The 5,920-nt window shown below is 45.6% G+C and overlaps 1 non-coding gene across 1 annotated transcript; it reads right to left on the reverse strand.

Annotated features, from left to right (window-relative positions):
- Window positions 1-3,972: 3,972 nt before the first annotated feature.
- Window positions 3,973-4,079, reverse strand: LOC111724958. The gene has a single exon (XR_002773157.1). It is a non-coding gene; the product is annotated as a U6 spliceosomal RNA (small nuclear RNA).
- Between the last annotated feature and the right edge of the window lie 1,841 nt (window positions 4,080-5,920).

Genomic DNA, 5,920 nt, shown 5'->3' on the forward strand with positions numbered 1-5,920 from the left:
AAAAAAAAAAAAATTTTGACTGCATTGAACATTTCCAAAATCTTCTACAGTAAAAGACTATGAATGGGCTTAAAGTACAATTGACAGGTGGGAGGAAATGTTGATAATCCATAGATTAGACAGAGCCCTTGGTAAAGAACAATCATCTTAAAATAAAAATAAGAAGAGAGATGAATAGATGATTCACAGGAGAACAAATATAACAAGTGAATAAATATAAAAAAATATGTTTGATCCATGATGATAATCTTGGAAGTAAAAATGAAAACAATGCAGAATAGGCCAGGTGCAATAGCTTATACCTGTAATCCTAGCATTTTGGGAGGCTAAGACTGGAGGATTGCTTAAGCCCAGGAGTTTGAATCCAGCCTGGACAACATAGCAAGATCCTGTGTCTAAAAAAAAAAAAGTTAAACCTTAGCAGGTAGATTGCTTAAACTCAGGAGTTCAAGACCAGCCTGAGCAAGAGTGAGACTCCATCTCTATTAAATATAGAAAAATTGTCAGTGTGTTGTGGCAGTCACCTATAACCCCAGCTACTTGGGAGGCTGAGGGAAGAGGATCACTTGAGCCCACAAGTTTGAGGTCACTGTGAGCTATGAAGTTACCATGGCAGTCAACCCAGGGTGACAGAGTGAGACCCTGTTCCAAAAAATATATATAAAATAGGTGGCGCCCATGGCTCAGTGGGTAGGGCACCAGCCACATACACCAAGGCTGGTGGATTCGAACCTGGCCCAGGCCAGCTAAAACACAACAATGACAACTGCAACAAAAAAGAAAACAAAATAGATGTGCATTGTGGCAGGTGCCTGTAGTCCCTGCTACTTGAGAGGCTGAGGCAAGAGGATCGCTTAAGTCCTGAGAGTTTGAGGTTGCTGTGAGCTGTGACACAATAGCACTTTACAGAGGGTAACATGGTGAGACTCTCTCTCTCTCTCTCTCTATATATATATATATAATAAAATAACAAGTTTTTAAAAATGATACTGCATTTCTTCTTTTTAACTTTATATTTTTTTTTTGAGAAAGAGTTTTACTATATTGCCCTCAGTAGAGTGGCATCACAGCTCATAGCAACCTCAAACTCTTGGGCTTAAGCGATTCTCTTGCCTCAGCCTCCCAAGTAGCTGGGACTACAGGCGCCCACCACAATGGCCAACTATTTTTTGGTTGCAGTTGTCGTTGCTGTTTAGCAGGCCAGGGTCCGGATCAAACCCACCAGCCTTGGTGTATGTGGCTGGTGCCTTACTCACTGAGCTATGGGTGCCAACCCTAACTTTATGTTTCAAAACTATGTTAAAATTATAGAAAAGCTGCAAGAATAACACAATGAATTCTCTTATACTCTTCATCTACATTTTCCAGTTAATAACATTTTTCCAGGCTCCCAAAGTGCTAAGATTACAGGCACGAGGCACTGTGCCAGCCTAAAACCTTGTTAGTTTAGAATAAACATATTATTAAAAATTACAGAAATAGTACAGAGTTTTGAGATTGAGGCTGGTGGATTGAGTGAGCTCAGGAGTTCAAGATCCCTTCTATACTAAAACTAGAAAAACTGGCAGCACCCATAGCTCAGTGGGTAGGGTTCCAGCCACATACACAGAGGCTGGCACGTTCAAACCTGGCCCAGGCCAGCTAAAACAACAATGGCAACTGCAACAATAAGAACAACAACAACAAAATAGCTGGGCAATGTAGCAAGCGCCTGTAGTCCCAGCTACTTGGGGAGGCTGAGGCAAGAAAATTGTTTAAGCCCCAGAGTTTGAGGTTGCTGTGAGCTGTAAGGTCATGGCACTCTACCCAGGGTGACAGCTTGAGACTCTGTCTCAAAAGTAAAATAAAATAAACAATAATAAAAATAGAAAAACTAGCAGGGCGTCCTGGTGAGTGCCTATAGTCCCTCCTGTCCCAGGAGAGTGAGACAAGGGAATCACTTAAGCCCAAGAGTTAAAGGTTGTTGTGAGCTTGGATGCCATGACGCTCTACCTAGGGCACAGAGTGAGACTGTCTTCAAAAAAAAAAAAAATACTACAGAGTCTCCATATACTGCCCACCCAGTTTCTCTTACTAACATCTTACATGAGCATGGTACATTTGTCATGCTATTAATGAACCAATACCGATACATTATTACTAAGGTCCATATTGTTTTTCATATTCCTTTAGTTTTTCCCTAAAGTCCTTTTTTTGTCCCACAACACTTTTTTTCCTTTTGAAACAGGGTCTTGTTCTGTCACCCCAGCTGGAGTGCGGTGGGACACTCATACCTGTAGCTCACTTGCAGCCTCAAACTCCTGAACTCAAGTGATCTTCTCTCAGCTTCATAAGTAGCTGTGAGCTAGGCTGATGCCAGTGGACTCTATCCTGGGTGATAGAGTGAGACCTTGTCTAAAAAAAAAGAAAGAGAGAGCAAGAGCGAGAGCGAGAGAGAGAGAATATAGTCTGCACTCTCTTCTTAATTCTTATGGTTTTACCTTTTTGCAGATTCTATTTGTGCAAATGTTGTATAAAAAAGAGGCAACACTAATCCATGGCATCAAATGCTAGGACGTCACTACTTGGGGTGGTTTGGAAGTTGCTGGTTGAGTTCTGTTTCTTGGTCTGAGTGCCAATAATATGGGTGTGTTCCCTTTGTCACAATTCATCAAATGGTTCACTTACAATTTGAGTACTTCAGTGTAGCTTCGTTATAATTCTGTAAGACTTTTTTTTTTTTTTTGAGACAGAGTCTCACTATCTTGCCCTCAGTAGAGTACTGTGGCGTCACAGCTCACAGTAACCTCAAACTCTTGGGCTTAAGCAATTCCCCTGCCTCAGGCTCCCGAGTAGCTGGGACCACAGGTGCCCGCCACAATGCCCAGCTATTTTTTGGTTGCAGTTGTCATTTTTGTTTAGCAGGCCTGGGCCAGATTCGAACCCACCAACCTTGGTGTAGTGGCTGGCGTCCTACCCACTGAGCTATGGGCTCCACCAAGACGTTTTAAAAATTACAGTGGTAAGAGGGTGGGAGAGAACTGAGACAGCCCTGAGCCAATCAGAGTTTGTGGTTTCTGGAAACACTTTGTGAGTCTGTTTGCACTCTTTTTTTTTTTTTGGAGACAGAGTCTCACTTTGTCGCCCTCGGTAGAGTAATATGGCGTCACAGCTCACGGCAACCTTCAACTCCTGGGCTTAGGTGATTCCTTGCCTCGGCCTCCGGAGTAGCTGGGACTACAGGCGCCCGCCACAACGCCTGGCTACTATTTGTTGCAGTTTGGCTGGGGCCAGGTTTGAACCCGCCACTCTCGGTATATGGGCCGGCGCCCTACTCACTGGGCCACAGGCGCTGCCCTGCACCCTCTATTTTCACTGCTGAAGAGCTTCATTCTCTTTGGCCCTATGTCCCACCAGGCAACTCAGAGACCACTGGTCACTTGAGAGCACCCTTGCTACTCCATGCGAGAAGGGCTCCCCCGCTCAGGAGGATGTTTTCTCCCTATTATTCCGAAAAGAGGACCAGGCTTAAGAGCTAATCGCTTGGAGCAAGGCCACATCTGGACTCCAGGCTGCGTTGTTCAGGAATGAGCTACAAGTACCCTTCTCTCTCATCCAGGTGCTTCCCCAGACAGATGCAGGCGGCTCTGTCAGGACAGGCCCGCGGGTACCCCCTGGTGTCCACGTGTGGAATCGCCTTAGTGCATCGTCCTAGGGCTGTATTCTTGGGCGCTTGCTCTCTGCTCGCTTTTACTTTTTAATTGTTTGGGATTCATTAAGGGTACAAAGAATTACGTTACACTAATTGTATTTGTTAGGTAAATTTTCCCTTTCTTTTTTTTTATTGAATGGTAACTATGTACATCAATGCACTTCTGGGGTACAGTGTGGGGTTTTCACATGCAATCCAAAATACTTCCATCAAACTGGTCAACACAGCCTTCATGTCATTTTCTCAGGTATTGTTTTAAAACGTTCACATTCTACTCTTAAAAAAATATGAAACGCTTCACGAATTTGCGTGTCATCCTTGTGCAGGGGCCATGCTAATCTTCTCTGTATCGTTCCAATTTTAGTATATGTGCTGCCGAAGCGAGCACAATTCTCCCTTTCACTCACATTTTGAAATAACAGATTTTGCAAGATGGGGAAATGGATTTAATTTCAGGTTTTCAAGTCACCCAGTTAGGGGTGAAATATTTTCCTTCCAAGATAAAGGGGCATTCTAAAGCCAGTAGACAAATTAATTTGCTGGTGGCAAACTGGTTAGAGACAAGCATGTCTTTGACACATTTATCTATGGGGATAGTGTGTCAGTAATATTGCATGGCAGGGTTTTCTCCCCCTGGGCACTGTGGACACTGAAGCCAGGCTGTTCTCTGGGGTGGAGCCATGCTGGGCACTGCAATGGTGCTGAGTAGCAACCCCTGGCTCCACATATCCATGCCAGAAACCCCCTTCTGCCCAGATACGATAGTCAAAAACATCTCCAGACATTGCCAAGTGTACCCGGGGAAGAAAATCACCCCTGGCTTTCTGAGACACAATTCGTTTCCTCCTGTTGCTTCCTGGGACTTAATCTGGCAGGGTTTATAGTTTAGTCCCTGTGGGGTCAAGCTGCCTCAGAATTACACACCGGGAGTGCAGAGCAGCAGGCAGCAGGCAGCAGAGCCTTCATCATCCCGTAATCGAAGATAGCAGTAGCCACTTTTATATTTCAAGTCCCAACCTACTCCTGGAACCCTAAGTCACGACTTAAACTCAATCCAAGTTTAATTGCCATTTCTTTGCTCAATGCACCTCTGACAGGAATATTCAGAAATAGCCTATTTCTAACTTGTGTGGGATCAAGTGGTAATTATCTGACATACTTCTCATCAAGGCACACAAGCTGCGGGCTTTTGGGATGAGATGTTGACAGCTCCTCCTCCTCGCCCCCTCTCCTCCACTCCTGTGATTCCTGAACAGTTTCTGGATGTGTCCTGAACACTTGGGCTGGGTTTAGAGTAAATTTGGAAGAGGCTGTGCAGGTTCTCCCAGCAGTGGACAAGGTAGGAGGCAATGAACCGAGGTAACTTAGAAGACATAAGGATATGCAGCGCGTATTATAGTGTCCACTGATGTTTCTCAAAGTGGGGTTCTCCAAATAGGTGTGCTGTAGTCACCTGGGCTGCTTATTTAAAATGCAGATCCAGCGGGGAACTGGCTGACACATTAAGAGGCACACGCAGACTGACCAGTGGCTCTCAAAACTCTAGTGTGCATCGGAGTCACCCAGAGGGTTTAATACACACACTCTGGGCACCCCCACCCCCACCCCGATTTAGTAGGTCTAGGATGGGACCAAGACTTTGTATTTCTACCAAGGTTCCACGTTCCAGACATTGCTGGGCTGGGCAGGTTGAAACGCACTGCCCTATTCTGGGCACTCACCTCCCCAGCACTGTGGACACTGGGGCCAGATTGTTCTGGATTGGCCCATCCTGGCCATTGTAGGTGCTGGCAGCGTGACAATCACAAATGTCCCCAGACACTGCCAAATGTGCTATGATTGCCTAGGTGGGACCCACTGCCTTAGACCTAAAGAACCCTGGCCACCTTCTAGCCATGGCCCAGGCCTCACCTTCTGTCTTCCTCAGTGGACTGAGTGTCCCTGAGCTGTTATCTCATCATTGCATTTTGTGATTTTGGGGAGCCAGCCAACAGGGGAAAATGGCTGAATCAGGAACTTCACTTCTGCCAATCTCAGTTCTTCTCTGTGACTGGAGGGATGAAGGTGGGGCAACTCAAGGAGGGTTGACACAGGGGGTTGCTTGTTGAGGGCACTAAGGTGACTAACTCACAACCAGCCTCGGTGATCTGCAAACTCTACGCTTGGGGGTTCCTGGAAGTTTGAGATTAAGAGGGTGTTGGCACCCAGAGGTAAACACAGAGTCAGACA

The sequence above is a fragment of the Otolemur garnettii genome, unplaced genomic scaffold (genome assembly GCF_000181295.1).
Source record: "Otolemur garnettii isolate 467f Iridium unplaced genomic scaffold, OtoGar3 scaffold00029, whole genome shotgun sequence".
Lineage (NCBI taxonomy): Eukaryota > Metazoa > Chordata > Mammalia > Primates > Galagidae > Otolemur > Otolemur garnettii.